This window comes from Dermacentor silvarum, chromosome 8 (assembly GCF_013339745.2).
Source record: "Dermacentor silvarum isolate Dsil-2018 chromosome 8, BIME_Dsil_1.4, whole genome shotgun sequence".
Taxonomy (NCBI): Eukaryota; Metazoa; Arthropoda; class Arachnida; order Ixodida; family Ixodidae; genus Dermacentor; species Dermacentor silvarum.
Window position 1 is genome coordinate 29,177,584 of NC_051161.1, and position 17,326 is coordinate 29,194,909.

Sequence of the window (17,326 nt, forward strand, 5' to 3'; positions counted from 1 at the left end):
TTAGACCTATTTGATCGAAGTCGGTAAAGCTTGAGCAGTACATTTCTTAAATTCAATATAAATATAAGAAACATGTGTGTGGGGCAACTTGGTAACATGATAACGAGGCGGCCAAGCACATTTCTATGTATCTTGTGCGATTATATAGCTTTATAGGACAGTCAACATTTCCCTGGCTATAATTGTATTTGTCGTTATCTCATGAAAACTGTCCAGGCCCTCGACTCCTTGACTTGACACCAGTGCAGTTAGAACTTCTGCAAATCAGATAAAGCTTCTGCAAAGTCGCACTTGACTTTGACGTGTTTATACCTCGCAATAGGTCATACAACACCACCTTAAAGTGACAAAAAGTGTAATTGAAAAAAAAGAAGAACCGATGATAGTATTCTAATGTAATTTAAGAACTTCCAGCCGAGTTCTTTGGCAATGCACTACCTTTCAAAATACACTTCGTACACCTCCTACGTTATTTACAGGAGCGCGTCTGTAGCAAGATTTCTATGGCCATTTTGCTTCTTTACGCAACGGCGATGGAAGGGCGTTCGTGATCAACTGCTGAGAAGTGAGCGAAGCCCGAGCTCCCAAAGTAACTGCTTGAAAGGCGCTTCTGAGAGTATTGCGACAATGCGCACCGAGCCGAGAGGGACTTCCCTTATTATTTCTCGGGTCGTGCACGCCAACCAGTCGCCGTTCGCTGGAGCCGTCGACGACGGCGGTCTGACCGGTCGACGCCACGGCTGCAGCCGGCCGCGCACTGCCGCGGTCGATGAGCGTCAAAACGCCGCAAAAAGAAGAACAGAAACGAAAATCGAAGGAAACGGGCGCTCCACGGGATAACCGGTGGCGTCGAGCCACGGCGCGCCCTCTATTGGCGCCACAGGGAACCGGTGGGAGCCAGCGACCGCCATGCTTGCGCTCGAAGAGGGCTGCTGGCAAGCCCACAGCGGCGGCTCGAGCTGCGAAAAGCCAAGCCCTCGGTCCGAACTCGCCTTCGCGCCTACTCCCAAGACGCCCTAGGCCTTCTTTGTTTCTACGGGGGAAACCGTGTGCGTCGCCTTCGCAGCTCGACTCGGGAATTTAGAAACGTCGCTTTGAGAGAGGTGAGTCTCTTGCTTCGCTCGCGGTTACCTGCGTTCGGGATCTTAACGAAACGCGTTGACATTTAGAAGGACCGTGCGTGGTGTGCGTGTGTGGTGTCGCTGTCTCTCGGTCGGCGGATGCGCCTCGACAAATTGAGCCGATGTGGAGTGTGACGAAACAAATGTAGCGATCGTGCATCGCGTGTAGGGCCCTCTGTTCTGGACCTGTCCGTCTTCTTCTGCCTCTGTGCGCTATGCAGTTTTCTTTCTCTCTCGCGCCTTTTTTCTCCCTCCCACCGGCGTCGGTTGAGAGCTTCGCTTGTCTCGTAAAGCGTGCTTCACCTTGGTGTTATAAGGCGTGTAAGAAAGCCCGCTTCCCTTTCCATTTTCTTTTATTTTTTTTCCTTCTTTCTTTCCCATCAAGAGCTTCTTAACAAGACATTGCTGTAGCTTTTTAGCGCCTTTAAATTGTGAGTAACCAATATCACGAAGGCGGTCTGAGTTGCTTCAGAAAGACCCATTAATAACTGTATTTCAGTTGCCAAGAACAAAATCTCGCAAGATGAAGCCCGTGCAGGGTCGAGGCCACAGTTCATTCATCTCTTGGCGAGCGTAGTAACAGATCATTTCGCAGGCTTCAAGTTCGGGCAGCTGTAAAATGACCATAGAGTAGCAGAGACGAGCGTTTGTAGACAAAAAAAAAAAGTGTGTACGCATTTTCATGTTACTTGAAATTAGTGTTGCATACACTGGAAGATGGTAACAGCAAGCCGCCTCACCATTAATGCGGATGCGCGGTACAAACCTTAGCAAATATTCTTATCACTTTTCATTAGTGTCATAACTTCATAAATCAATATATTCTGTGCAACCTCTGTGGGATGCGCTCAATGCAGTCGCCTTTCACCGCTCCGTCGTCTGAAAGCGGGAATTCTTCCGAATAAAGCTCTATTTTAGCCTTGCGCAGGCATCGCTTTTAGATCATCTGTTATAATATTTTGTATATAAATCCTCGGGCTATTATACACATGTTTTGATAACGTATCTTTGTTCGCGCACTTGTGTATTTCATTCACGAACGTCAGATGCAATCTGGGAAGTTGAATGAGAAGTTCAAAACAATCCAGCAGTCACTCAAACCGAGCAGAGCAAAAGTTGGACATTCTTATTCACCACGCTTTTTGTTGACTTGAACATTATTTGTCTTGTGCGCAAAGCTTAATTCCTGAACATACTGTTTCTTTCTGCCGGCTCTGCATGTAACTCCCCTAATGCATCAAAAAGTGACAGAGAGAGATAATGTATTAATGGTACCTGAATTTGCGACTGTCAGAGGTGTGATCAGTTCATTTGAGTATAATATAATGTAGCACTTTCTTAGATATATTACTTCGCTACTGCGCGAACCTCAAAATTACCTTAAGGTTGCTCGAATATGTTTAATTTTCTTTCCACAAATTCTGTTTCCATTCTGCAGTTTCAGTTTTTAAGCTTAAAGTGTGGTACTGTGCATGGATAGCAAATATGCAGAAAGATGCCGCAGGCTGAACCACTTTAATATATCCTATTATAATAACAGCAGCTGAGCAACGGCAACTCCGTCGTCCCAAAATGTACAGAATACAAGTTAAAAAAAATGCGGCAACAATCTAATCTATGACCCCATGAAACACAAAAATAACGAAATGGTTGTGAACAGCAGTTATAGAGTAAACAGAGCCAGTCACCAGAAAAACCTTCTGCTTGAATCATTGATTATACCAGACGAAAGCTCTTGTTTCGTCATCACATGTGGAGACATTCGAGTACATTGCAGATTTTTTTTTTTTTTTGTCGCCACAGGCGCAACGCCGATGATGACTACATGCATTCGCTGCGCTTATCGACGACGTCGTGGGTTGGTTGCAAATTGAAGCACTTCTTGTAGCGATGTGTTGACACAATGCATATGCAGCTGTTACTCGTTGAAGGTAAACAAGCGATATTGTGACAACATTCTTTTGCTGTCGAACACGAGAGCGCTCATTGCGTTCAAACAACAACGTGCGCCTTTCGCAGCTAACCAATCGTCTGTGAATCTATACGAAAATGCTTATGGCAAAAGAGCCGCTTTTATTTTCGTGGATGATGCTATCGCAGTAAGTTTCCTGAGTAGCAGCTTGGGTTGTACTCTAGCATGTAATTAAAAGAAAGTTGGCGATAAGCATCCGGTGTGTTCCGCGAAGACCGTGTTGAGCCTGAATTTCACTTCGTTTATTTCAATTATGTTCTCCTTTAAGGTGCTGAGGTAATATGTTGCGGTATTGTTTGTCCCGCAACCGCCGATTATAATTGGGTGCAGTGGCGTATAAGAATGCCAGCACAATCCTAACACAAATACTTCGTTTTATTTCTTCGATGCACTGATTATTTTCGCATTTTCCGTTTACCTCGGCTAGAGTGGAGCCGTTGTTCTAGATTTCCGCTGTACTCGTCAAGACTGTGCGGCCGATAATACTCGCGAAACAAACCTAAGCGAAATGAATCTTGAAATTACACCGGCCTTCCCTGTTTGATACTTACGAGGCCGTTCCGGTTGTAATGAATTAGAGAGCGGTGTCCGCCTAAAAAAAAAACACTTCCACTTTGAACACACAACAGATCCACTTTGAACACACAACAGAAATAAATATTCAAGAAAGAAGGAAATAAAAGCTCCAGTTAACCTGAGCAGCTAACACAAGAAAAATAAATAAAATACCGGCATTAGTTAGGTTAGATACCACATAATTAAAGTCTTATAACCTCTGAAATGGGCAACTAATGGGAAAATTGGTTCTGCTCGCTTGACACGCGACCAGCGTTCCTTCTATCACTATAACGGGATGTGGGGTGGACGTCTACGATGCATACGTGAACGGGATTGATCCATGTATGGGACTGTCAGGGTGCATAATGAGAATGTACATCCGTGATCACTTTACGTAAGGTATTGAAAAATGGCACGACTAAATGCCGAAACGTAGGGTTCGAGTACTTGTTATTGCGGCTTACCTATAATGAAGATAAAAATGTTAACAGGCGTTAACAATGCAATGCTTTTCGCGCAGCGCGTTTCATTGAACATGAACGTACTTCATTTGTGCTGGACAAATGCTTAATTCATTCACTATATAAAAAAAAAAGGGTCAGTCTCATGCCGGGTTTTCTTACGAAGTGCGTTCGAAGGTCCTCCAAATGAGGGAAGCTGAGATGATTAAGTGATTTCCTTGGATTACTTTTGCCACAGAGGCACACATTCTAAAATGGACCCACCGTGGTTGCTTAGTGGCTATTGTGTTGGGTTGCTATAAGCACGAAGTCGCGGGATCGAATCCCGGCCACGGCGGCCGCATTTATATGGGGGCGAAATGCGAAAACACCCGTGTGCTTAGATTTAGGTGCACGTTAAAGAACCCCAGGTGGTCCAAATTATTCCGGATTCCCCCACTACGGCGTGCCTCAAAATCAGATCGTGGTTCTGGTCCGTAAAACCCCATAATTTTCTTATTCTAAAATTGAGAATGCGCTAGCGCGATCGCGTCTTGATAAGGACGGTCGCTTGATGCCATGAATCACGTCATCACTTGATGACGTGACTGCTTGGCGCAAGCAGTCACGTCACTCATGGATGGGGGTATACTATAGACGTGAGTCACGTGACAGTTGTGCTCTCCGATTATTCAGTTTCGCTTTTCTGTGTGAAATCGGCCGGAATTAACTACGCTGAAAAAAAATTATTAGCGTCAAGTTTTTTTTTAATTTCTGGAAACAGTTATGAGCTCCTCGGACGGCGCGCTTCAAGTTTTCTATGCATTGGAAGCAATGGCATGACTCCTGTTTATAACGTTAATTAATACAAATTGCATAATTGCTTCTTTAATTACTACATATAATCATTTTAAGATATGCGCCACTGTAGTAAAAGGAATTCAGAGGAAATCACTTAATTATCTCAGCTTTGCTAGTTAATGAGGAATTTCAAACTCATTTCATGAAAAACGTCGGTATGCCAAACTAGCGGCAAGAATGAGGCCAATGTTTCCCAGCCTCGAAAGAAGTTTAGAAGGAAACGACGCAAAGGTAGTTTAAAGACTGGATATGCAACTTTTCAGATGTGAGGTACGCGGCTCTTTCAGCCCTTGCACGCATTATCATTATTCGCTTACAAGAGACAGGAAATAGGGTTGACCTTGGAGCCCAACTGTAATATTCATGTAGCCTAACGCACGATGACTACGCCGCGTTTTAGACGAAGAAAGACAAGAGCAAGCCCGACTGTGTCACGAAGCGCGTACCGTGCTGGCTCTTTTCCCTTATTTTTCATTCTCGGATCCTATTAGCCACACCCGTTCCACGTGGAAGAAAAAAAAAGAAGAAAAAGAATAAAAGAAAGTCAGTCATGGTGGTCGTATAACAACAATGACGTTATCAGTGTACGTTTGTGCCGGAGAACGATACACTTTCTTGCTTATCTTTTTAAATTCCCTGTGTTTTAAAGGGCTTAACGATTTGCGGCCAGTCGCTGCCCGTTCGTCTTTTTTACGAAACTGTCCGTCGCAAGCACGCGCTCCGAAAGAGGGAGGCAACGCTTTAAAATTCGACCCCGCTGACGACAGCTGCAGCGAGGCTGACAGCGCAGAATAGAAGAGTCAGAAAAGAGCAATAAAAGAAACGGGTCGCGAACTTGGGGGCCCTCAAGGCGAAGTGTGCGGGCTAGAGTGGAAGAGGGGGGCATATGTCAGCGACGCAGCGCGCTCTTTTGTGGCGTGCTGTGTATCTAGTAGCTGTGCCAAGAGCAAAGAAACACGCATTCCTTCTGCGTAGTGGCCGACACTGCGCAGCGGGTTGAGATGAAAGATAAAAATAGATAAATAAATGTAAATAAAAAAGGTGAGGAAGGGGGAAGAACGGCTGTACGAGCAAGGCCATCAAAAAGCACTCCGTCTCTTCCAAAGCGATGCAGCCTCTTGGAGTCTATGGAAATGGCGTTAGCGTTTTCTTACGGATGACAAAGCTTCCAGCTGTTTAATCCTTTGTTTGTTGGTTTGTTTGTTCGTTTTCTTTATCGAAGGGTGTACATTTTTCCATAATTTGGTGGTCAGCTGACTTCAACAAAAATTACAGCAAAGCTACTATAGGGGTTGGTTGGTTGGTTCGTTGGTCGGTTGGTTGGTTGGTTGGTTGGTATGTCACAACTTACTGTACAGGTATTTGCGCGGCAAGCAATGCTAAGTCACGCAGACGAGACTAGCGAATCACGATCTACAAAGCATGAGCGCGAACTCATAACTATGCTTTATTAGTTCACACTTATTGCAGGCACATTGTTTTTCTTGTTTTGTTTTCTTCTTTAGTTCGCGCTCTTTGTATGCACTTCGTTTCTCGTTCGTTAGCTCGCGTCTATTGTATGCATGTCGTATTTCCTTCGTCAGTTAGCGATTTGGTTAGTTCGTGGTAATGGTGGTGTTGCAACTGGCTTAGCCGGCAATTGTTCGCCTGAGCTTCAGCGTACATTTTTTTTTTAGCAAGGGTGTGTCAGCAGACTGTTTTTCAACTCCGCGTCTCGAAGAATAGCAATCAGCAGTCGTAGAACTCTCTTCCTGATTACTGCGGGCCGTTCAGTAAATTCGCGCTTATTGAATGTAGCGTCGTTATCTGCTTCAGTGTGTTGTAAGGTTCCCGCTGCAAATACATCTACCGCGAAGTTGCAGCGGGGTGATTTTGATATTTTGGGCATTTTGTTATTATTTGTCTATCTTGAAGGTTACATCGACCGAAATTTAGTTGCTGCGTGTATGCTGTCATTTGCAAGCGCACATAAGAATAAGTGAAAATGTGCACCTTTCTCCGTTTAAGAAAGGTTTATCGTCGCCTCTCTCCTGTGCTATTTCCTCGTTATCTGATGACACAAGAGCGCAATCGATTGTTTCTATGACCACAGAGTACAGCGCTCGCACTTTACGGTTTTATTTCGTTTCCACCCTCGCGTTTTCTTTTTCTTTTTTTTTTTCGCATGTGAACTCGTCTTTTGCGTTACTGTGCACGCGTTAATGAATGCATTGAGCATGCGTCACCTTGGCCAGCTTCCTATCATCCCCTGCATTCGATTACATAGCGACTGACAAGTCTATTCAATCACCATCCTTTGAACGCCTTTGTAAAGTTGAGTAGCTTCATAGCTTCCACAGAATTGCACGGTTCTATGGCAAGACAAGCAACATAGGCGCCAGTTTGCGAAAAGCACAAGCGTTAAAAAAAGAAAGAAAATGAAGATAAAAAGAACGTGAACCCCCGTGAAACGTGAATTTTCGAATATCTATGGAATTAGCATTGCATAGCGTAGAATTATAATTTAAAGTAAAATCAGGAAAATCATATCAAATGAGTAATAATTAATTTAAAAGTACAAAAAAAGATAGAATTAAGCAGGGTATTCGTTTGGATCCCGTAAGAAATGTTTGGACAGCGAAGCAAGCATCCCTGTAGCTGAATCACAAAGTGGACGCCCCGAACGAAATAATAGTAGGTTACGTTAAGTCCAGGCCATTACTTGCATGGGGGTGACGTTACCAAGGCAGGCCCCCCAAGAACGTGTACTAAACACCTAAGCGCTTTACTGGGTGAACTCTTCAAACCATGATTCAGCTCGGAGGCGGATACAGAAACCAGCGCTGTCGTCAGTCGTCGAATCGAATGACGCCGCTATCACGCTGTCCTCTACTTATATATGGGTGTCATGTGTACATTTTATGTAGGCTTAACCTTGAGATAACTGCGCTCGCTCGAGGACGTCCTATACAGTAAACAGTTCCCGCGCGTACTATCCGATAGGGTGGGGTCGTCTTTCTATAGATGTGGCCACAACACTCGAGCTGAACGGACGCCTTGATGCAGCGAGATAATCTCGCGCGACGACATAAATGTGACAATGTGTGCCATGTTTGACCTGGCAACATGTACGCGACAATGTGCAGTTTCCCGATCGGAGAGTGCGTAATCTCGTCAACTCTTATAGATGTCTCTCCTTGGACTGCGCGGTTAATTCTTGTTTTCGCGCATTTACTCTGAAATACAATATATTTACCTCAAGAAAGAGAGAGCAGATTATTTAAAGCTGTGCAGACACAACGGAATATCATTAGAATGTCAAAAAGACTTTTGTGAGTGCTCCCTGAGCTAATGTTTATGTAGCACCCTCTCCCCGGCCCAATGTTCAAGAGACACTATTCACTCTGTTCAATGGGATGATCGCAAAAACGCATTATGGCTACATACTGCACCGAATTCGTGTGGAGAAGGTAAGGATCGCTGAGTTTCAAGCGGAATTCACTGGTGTATCTGCGGCGTCGCGACGCAATACGACTACGAGAATAGTTGTAGTACACACTCGAGAATACGGCTCTCGCATCACAAATCGCGTTGCGCAAACCTATAGCAGCTTAACCGTTTAGTTTCCGCCAAGCTTTGACGCTCTGTTGTGACCACTGCACCTTATCACAGCCTTCGTACCTCACGTACAATTTAAATAAAAAACGGACATAGACGAAGTCTTGAAACTGAGCTCAAGTTCGTTTTTTTGATTACTTTCCTTTTTTCTATCTTTCTTTCGACTCTAGAGAATATACGCCACAACATTTACTCAATTGTATGCACATGCCGTGATGATCACATTTCCTCCCGTTTCCCTCCATTGTCAGTTTAGTAAGAAAAGGGAGAAAGTAAAATAATTTATTTCATTTGAAATTCCACAATGCCACGTAGAAAGCTAGTCTTCTCGCCCCTTGCGCTTACCAAAAAATAGTCTTCATAAAATATCACATATGTAACGCACTCCACGCATACATCATAACCTCGCAAGAACACGCATCTTTTACGCGTGATCTCTCATGAACAAGCGGTATTACTGGACATGAGAGTTAACTACGTGGCAGGCGGAATTTGTTTTTACGTAGAAGGCGAGCCCGAACACGCAAACGGAGCTTAGTCTGTGTTCCTTTCGTGAGTTCGCGTGTTCCTTGTTTCTGTGCTGGCAAGAAGAGAAAACGAACATTTGCTTCCTGCTTTTACGCGTGAGCTCCGCTCGTACTTTGATGATTAGTGCCGTGGCAAATGGAACACGATTTGTACGGCGCGAGCGAGGGTCACTCTGCCGGCGTGTTACGCATCTCATTTCACTGCCCATTAGGGACCCTAATTTCGCGCATACTTTCTTCAATATTATGCCTGCTTGAAAAAAGTCGTGTCTCCTGGAAACGCGAGAATATGCTGTTCTCGCTCGACACGTACTGCGAAAGGTCTTGAATTAGTAAAATGTTCATTACGAGTTTCCCATGATGTACCTAATTTAATCTAGCCAACGCGCTTCGTTCGAAGAAGGTTGGTTAATTTCCTTCACTTACGTTCATCTGTGCTTAAGACTGGGTTTAATCATGTTTGCCCCGTACCAAGGAGAACTTACCTCACACTTTGGGTTTACGTTTGCAATTCGCTGCACAAGTATACCGGATGTACATCCCACGTGGGTTAGCTTACTTTTTGGTTTGTTTGTTCGCTCATTCTTTTCTTACGCCGTTCGCAGTCAAGCTGTTGTGCTCGACTCCGATGGACGCTCAGCGCCACCGCTGTCTGATGTATGTTAGCGCTGTCAAAATGACGCCGCTAATGATGCTAGACATGCACGTCGCTGTTTTCTTATTTTATAGCAGTGGCGTTCGGCTGCGAAGTGAGGGCCGTCCCTGGCAGCCACAATTTCTATGCACTTACACTTTTGCCGCCAACATTTTTTTCTTCTTCTTTTCACCTTCCGAAGCGACATGGGAATTTTCTTTACGCCACGAAACCGTTTAAAAACCTGGGCCTATGATAAATGTAGTACATCCACGCCGTGCGGCGCAGGTTTTGTAAATTCCGGAACGATGTAAAAGCTGAGGGTGCTCTGGCCGATCGAATCGGAATAATATATGTTTCGTTCCGACTTGACTGACTTATTATCGTGAAAAAGCGACATGCTTCAGGGTGTGTAAAGCAAAGTATACGAACTGTAATGGATGTCTTTCACATCTTATCGCACAAATGAGCGGCGCGGGGACCCATTAATCGATCTCGACTAAAGCCAAAGCGATCTTCTCCACATCGATCCCGGGTGTATCATTAAGCATCCGGACTCCCTACGATGTGCGCGCGTTAGTGCTAGCTTATTCGTTCTTTCATTCCAGTTTCGTGGTAACCTAACTTGCAGCTGTGTGTATACCGTTAAGCCTATGACATATCGTTTTTTACTGATCATATATTAACGAGTAACAGCTTTGTTCACATAACGTTAAGTGTTTTTCCTTTGTGTAGCGCTTTCTTTATGCGCTCTGCATTTGTGCAACTCAGAGAAAAAGGCTTTCGTTATAAAATGTGTATTATTTTGACTTCTATATTGTTTCACTGCGGTTCTAGAAATGTGTTTTGTTGCTACTACATTATGTGCCCGGTGTTGCATTGTATAACTTGAGGCTTTTTTTTAATTAAAATATAATGTTTCCTTCTTTGTTTAAAAACGGATTTGTTTGTCACGACGGTGCCGGCTTCACTCCTAGGACGTTTTTTTTTTTTTTTTTTTTTTCGCTTCCATAATTTTCCGACGCAATCTGCAGCTTTTACTGCAGTACACGCAAGTTTGTCTGGTTGGTATTTGCTAAAGAACGTGTTTATCGCTAAATATGCGAGCACAAAAGCACGCAAACATCGCCAACGACCCGGTTGGTCCATTTGTGTCGGCCATTTTAGCAGTAAACATGTTCTTTCCGCTGTGCTGCACACATCTGTTGAGACAGAGAATGCTGGTTTTGGCAGCATTGCATGGTTCTATTGGGACAGTTTGTTTGCGCAACGTAGCGGCCGGCTTCGATTCGGTTAATGGTGCCACTCGGATGACACGATGGAGGGGGATAAAGCAAATATGCAGAATCGATTGTCTCGTCACCGGCGAGCGTGTACGGTGCGTGGTTCTTTCAATCTGTCGACGCGGTGTATTCATACGCAATCAAAGCCTGCATGGGCGAGGGCTCGCGAGTCGAGGCATTCGCGGCGTCATCGAACGCACAGAGCAAGGCGTCACGCGGTGACATGTGCTCGTTTTCGGCTCGTGTTTACCCGAGACCCACCCGTGCGCCTTCAAGACGACGATGGCCCGGACAGGAGCTGGTGCGTCGCTCATCGGGCGACGCCTGCGACGAGCCGCGGCGTCCGGCGTTGCTTAGCAACCATGGGAGTGAAGGGAACATGTAGGGTGTGTAGGGGGAGTAGGAGCCGAAGTCGTCGAAGCGTAGTGGAGGGTGGGCGGGTTGGTTGGCTCTCGATAGTTGAGTGGCTTGATAAACATCGTGTCACGGACACCTGCGAGACACAACTTGCAATGGTCCACGGGTTGCGTTAATTAACATCAACATTAAATAAAGGTAAGCCCTGTCTGTCAGTCGGTCGGTCATGTAGGCTCAATAAATAAATAAATAAATAAATAAATAAATAAATAAATAAATAAATAAATAAATAAATAAATAAATAAATAAATAAATAAATAAATAAATAAATAAATAAATAAATAAATAAATAAATAAACCACCTCGCTACGCAGATTCGAGGAGTAAGGACAGCATCATTCGGCCCACAATATGGGCTTTGCTCACGCCAAAGATGTCAGTCCCACGCACTTGCCTAACGTAGCACTTGAAGTCGTCAGCTGCCATAGCGGGGGAGAATAAGTAAAACTGCATTGAGTGAGTGCTCTCGCAGGTTCCAGATTTCTAAAGGAGTTTAAAAAAAAACTGAGTAATATGTTGGTAGTCTATAGATGACGCACAGACTAAGCAGGTCACAGCATGGCACGAAAGATGAATCATAATAGAGCAGAAGGCCGTCACATATAGTATAGCATAAACATGATGAAAATATGACGGATCACAGCAGTGTCCCCAAGAACTTTCGAAAACGACCGCAGTTTACATATTCACTACCGCATTCGAACCGCCATCTCGGCGTCTCCACCCGCATATACAAGCGCTACAAACGTTGGTGCGGTATTTCCCCCCCCCCCCCCCCCTTTTTTTTTTAAGTATATAACTGGGCAGACGAGCGGATGTTGGACGCTCGAGAAACGAAGACGACAACGGACGAGACCCGTTTTTCTGCTGTTGGCGTGGCATGGTTCCTTCGTCCTTGTCTTCATTTAAGTACCACTCCGGGCTCCTGCACTTCGTCTTCTTTTCCTTCATTATTGTTCCTTGCACAGGACGCAGTCGCAACAAATCAACGCCGGAACTCGACACACGAAACACTCAGTTGGCAGTGAATGGGCTCCCTTAACGGTGAGCATTGTCCGGGGAAGACGGCCTGAGTAGGAAAGTAACAAGGAGAGAGAAAGCTCTTGATGAACACCCGACGAAAAGACAGAACAGCGCGCAAAGCTTTATCCCTTTACAGTTGCTGGCAAATTCTTTCCCAATTTGTCATCTTAGTTGTCCTGCTTTTTTTACGGCTGTCTTTAGTTGAAATTGAGTTTCGTTTGATTTGATTTCGTTCTCGCTTGGGCAGAGAAGAAGACATCTTGTTCGCTCAGTTGCTGTCCGCCTCCGGACATCGCTTATTTTAGCGACGTCGCAGTGTCAACTGGGACATCGTATCTTGATTGTCGTACGCTTGAAGCCCACAGTTCATTGGGACATCGTTTTTTTTCCCGTATTTTTCCCGCGTCTAGCTCGAAGTTAAAGTCCTGACTAGCTAAAGTTGTTCAGGAGGCTGATGCTGCTTTCATGTTTCATTCACTGCACTACCAAAGGTAAGAGAAAGAAAGGAGGGTACAATATAAACTAGCGCAAAAGCAATAAATTACAGCATCTCTCGCTCTTGTCAAGCTAGAGTAAATGTTCCAGCCGTTCTATTCGTGACACGGCAAGAAAAAAAAAAGAGAGATATAGTGCTACCGCGTCTGTCATCTTGATAAATAGGTATCCACTCACTCTACGAGACGATGAGATGCAACCAACGCCCGCAGCTTTTCCAAGGTTCCATGGGACGCGAAACGGACCGTCGAGATGAGAGAAAGTCAGCAAGAAGGCTAGCAAGAAGAGCCAGAAATGTTTCTCTGCAAACCAGAATCCTTCTTGACTTATACTGAAACGTCTAGCACTATCCATTGTTTATGTCACCGTTTATTCGCTCCCCTGTCACTGCGCTGTTTTAGCTACAGTCACATATTTTCATTTCGCGGTCGCAGTGCAGTCCAAGAAGATCATTTCTATGCTCGTTTTCCGGCAACCAGTGCCAGCTCTTCCGCTGCTCTAACCATTCTCCGTTTAATCTACCATAGTGTAGTTGAAAAAAAAGTAGGCTTCACGACTGTACTAAGCACAGTTTGGACCATTTTAGTTGCAGCTCTGAGTGCACTTTTACTGTAAACGTCTTCGTAGTACCAGAGTCCTTTGATAAAACGCTATATATATGAAATGTCTTTGGTGGTGCTCTTCGTTCCGGGGCTCGTTCACGAAAGCTTTGAAGCTACATGTACTATTTTGTTACAATTTCAAATAGGGTTTGTTTATAAAAGTTCACGTTGAATTCAGTGCACGAAGACGAAGTCGAGGCAATGGACAGCACATGTTCCGTTGTCCTTTGCTCTGTCTTCGTCTTCGTGGTGCTGTCGATTGTGGCTTTGCTACACAACCCACGGCGTTCTGGTCAGCCTGCAAACTGCAAACAGAAAGCGGGTTATACAGATGCGTGGTACGAGGAATTTACTGAAACGCGGGTGCGCTGGAAAAAAAAAAGAAAAGGACGAGCTGTTTCCGCGCAGACACTGGCGCGCAGGCACCTTTGGCGACGACGGTGGCAGAAGACGATGACAGCTCTTCGTTGCCAGAAACTGTGAAATCTGTGAATACTGTGAAAACATTTACTACGCCCATGAGAAAGTTACGAAATGCGTTACACTATACCCACCACTACGCTGCGCTCAAAGTCAGTTTGCTTTAAGAAGTGAAACAATGCTCGTAGTAAAAGGGCTCAGTAAACGACAACGCGCACTTACAGACACAGAAGTGCCTGCTTTGACCTCGTCTCTATATGACTGCATTACTTGCGTCTAGCCGTCACCTTGCTGCCTCAGCTGCGCTTATCTGGGCAACAATTTCCTCTCTGTGCCGATCGCCACAAGCTGTCGTCTGCGCGTCTGGACCTTATACGACAACGTTCGTGATTGCATCTATTTCTCCCTCGGGAAACCATCGCATTGTATAGGACGTTCCCAGACAGACCCTGCAGCCATCTTGACTGAAATATGGGCTCACTCGCCAAGTTGGGGCTCTGCTGACAACTTGCTTCATTTATCATTCACCTGCCATTCGAATATAGTGTTGCAGCTTCTGTTGAATTTCTCGCCCTCTTCGTCTTTATTTATTTTTCGCTTGCTCAACTTAGGTGCGAGTAACGCAAGCACAGCGCAAAAAACGAGGACAAGATAGAAAGACACACACGGCGGTGTTTTTTCCAAAAAAAAAAAAAAAAAACAAGCAAAAAAAAAAAAAAAAACGAGAAACAGGGCCGTGTGTTGGTTTCTATCTTGTCCCCGCCTTTTACGCTGTGCTTGTGTTACCATGAATTACCAACACGCCCAAGCCTTGTGTCACGGCTGTCACCCGTTCGCCGTCGGCGCGAAGTCGATCGACGGGGTATGCAAGCCGGTTGGTCGTTCCGTACTCGAGCGAACACAGTGAAAGAGTCAGAGTGGGGAGTAAAAAAAGAAAAAAAAAAGAAGAAAAAAGAAACAAGATATTTATCGAATGACAACGATACACAAATTAATAACATAAAATAATAATAAAAAACACAAGAAAACTAACACACCTGAACTTAATATAGCTCAATGATGACGACTAAGAAATATGACAAGGAATTAACAGTGGATATAAAAATGAAACACAAGAATGCAATTAACAGTAGTTCACTAACACAAAGTTCAAAAGAAAACAAATGATGTCATACGCGTGGCCGGACAGCGGCAGCAAGTCCATAAACCGTGAAGTCGGCGCGCAAAGCTTTCCCGAAGAATGCTGGCGGTCCGATCTTGTCGAGGTGGATGCGATTGCTGGGCTGGGTTTCCCGGGAGTCTAGATCTGACTTCCTTCAAGCAGGTTGAGCTAACTTGAGGTGAAATACCGTGAGCTTCGTTGCAGACGTTGGTTTGTCGTCTCGTAGGTCAACGAGTTACTCGGAGTTCCGACGTGGCTAGGCGGCCCAAGCGATACTGGACGGCACTAGCCCCCCCCCCCCCCCCCCCCCCGACTGTCTCTCAGCAGATTACAGGTTCAGCTTCTAGACTGATTAGCCTAAAGCCTGCGCTCAAATCGCCGTTCCCCGACCTAGTTCCTTAGGTCGGGGAACGGCAGGTATGGGTGACAGTTCACCTAATTATCTCATGACTCCTCCCAAAAGTCTTGGCCGCGCCCCTTTTAATCAGAGGTGAGAGAACGGTTGTCCCCCCCCCCCCCCCTCCCCCCGTTTTCAGAGGTCGCACCCCCACACTGCACCAAACAGACACACACGCATACACTTGGGTCCGTAGAAAAGCACACAAGCAACAGCGGCCGCCGGCGATACGGGCCTGTTAATCGGTGTATCGCTATCTCGAAACTATGCCGCACCGTGACACCACGACGTGTTTGGCGCCCGTTAATCGATGTGTCGATGACTCGACACTATGTCGCTCCGTGACACATTGTTAATTTCGAGGTCATCCTCCAGTTGTGGTATCGTCGTAATTTTTCTTTTAATATTAAATTTAAAAAGACGGACAGGTAGGTCTCTTTAAGGCCAGTTATTCTGAAATTCGAGATACTCTACTCAGGCAAGAATATTGAAGATAAAAAAAGGGCAATGAAGACAAAAATATCAACACGCACTAGACACACAAACATAAGTCACAAGCATACAAACAGAGCCACTATACGGGCACTAACACCGTCACCATCTATAGTCTAGCATACGTGGGACAGTCTTCCGTTACACAGAAGTCTTTTTCATTCATACATATGCAAATGCAGTATCCCTATTTGCACATAAACTTGGCCGCGAGGGCCAACACGGCCGCTGTCTCAATACGTTGAAGAAAAAAAAAACAAAGAGAAAGAGAGACTGTGTCATTGTATCCTCAAGTTGGTGCGCAAAGACACGTGTTCTTTATCGCCTTAGCACGAGTGAACGACCGGTCATTGTGTACGCACACACGTGTGTTTGTGTGTGCGCGCGTATGCGTGCGTGAATGTGTGTTTTTCGGTTAAAAAAATTATGGGGTTTTACGTGCCAAAACGACCATCTGATTATGAGGCACGCCGTAGGGGGGGACTCCGGAAATTTGGACCGCCTGGGGTTCTTTAACGGTCCTCCGTTTTTGTGCGGCGAAGGCCGGCGTTTGACGGCGGGCTCGGTACAGTTTATCGGTATCCATCAGCAACGCGACCTGCGTCGGTGTCCGACATGTTTGCTTTGAAGCGTAATTATCAATGATAACAAAATAAACGTTATCTTGCGTACTCCTCACACGAATGGACAGCCCCTTTTCTGTCCGTTTTTTTTTTTTTTTTAGCCAGTAATGCTTTTTTTTTTTTCTCATGTCTTGTTTCACCGGCTCCACGTTGGAGGTCAGCTAGGAGTTTGTACGGCTACAGTGCCTAGAATATATATATATATATATTCTAAGCACTGTAGTACGGCTGCAGTGGTAAAGAGCAGCCAGCAACGCAGACGCAACCGGCTGTGGGAGTCCCAAACGCGGTCGTATGACCAGGGCGTCGGTGAGAACTGCCAGCAACAGAACAGATTCTATATACAGTGCGGATGAAGAGTGAGAACTCGCTTATACAGCTTGGCTGTCTTTGGTGTATCGGTTGCTCAGACTGGCACACATCTGCGAAAGTTATTTTTGTTGCTCGCTCATGTGTTCACGGAGGATCTCTCATCTTTTGGTACTTTCCCTTCGCGCTGTGTAAGTATAGCCAACCGGACGCTCTTCCGGTTTCTTAAGGCAGCCACGCTGCCTCTCGCGCCCAGCTTCTATATTTGCCGCCTTCTCACCTATGCCATATCGTGCGTTTCCGTTTACCTCATCGAAGTTTTCTTTTTCGAACTTTAGCTACTTTATCCGTGATTTTGACCATACTTTTGGCGCTCTCCTTTTGGTGCCTGGT

At 45.3% G+C, this 17,326-nt stretch overlaps 1 protein-coding gene across 3 annotated transcripts in view; it reads left to right on the plus strand.

The window, feature by feature from the left end:
• The first annotated feature begins 715 nt into the window (after nt 1–715).
• The window catches only part of LOC119460940 (blood vessel epicardial substance), a 51,392-nt gene continuing 34,781 nt past the window's right edge, over nt 716–17,326 (plus strand). For 2 of the 3 annotated variants that reach the window (XM_037722082.2, XM_049671845.1), the window contains exon 1: nt 716–1,103. The gene's annotated coding sequence lies outside the window, so the exon portion shown is untranslated. The remainder of the gene's footprint in view (nt 1,104–17,326) is intronic. The other variant, XM_037722083.2, reaches the window with a different exon arrangement.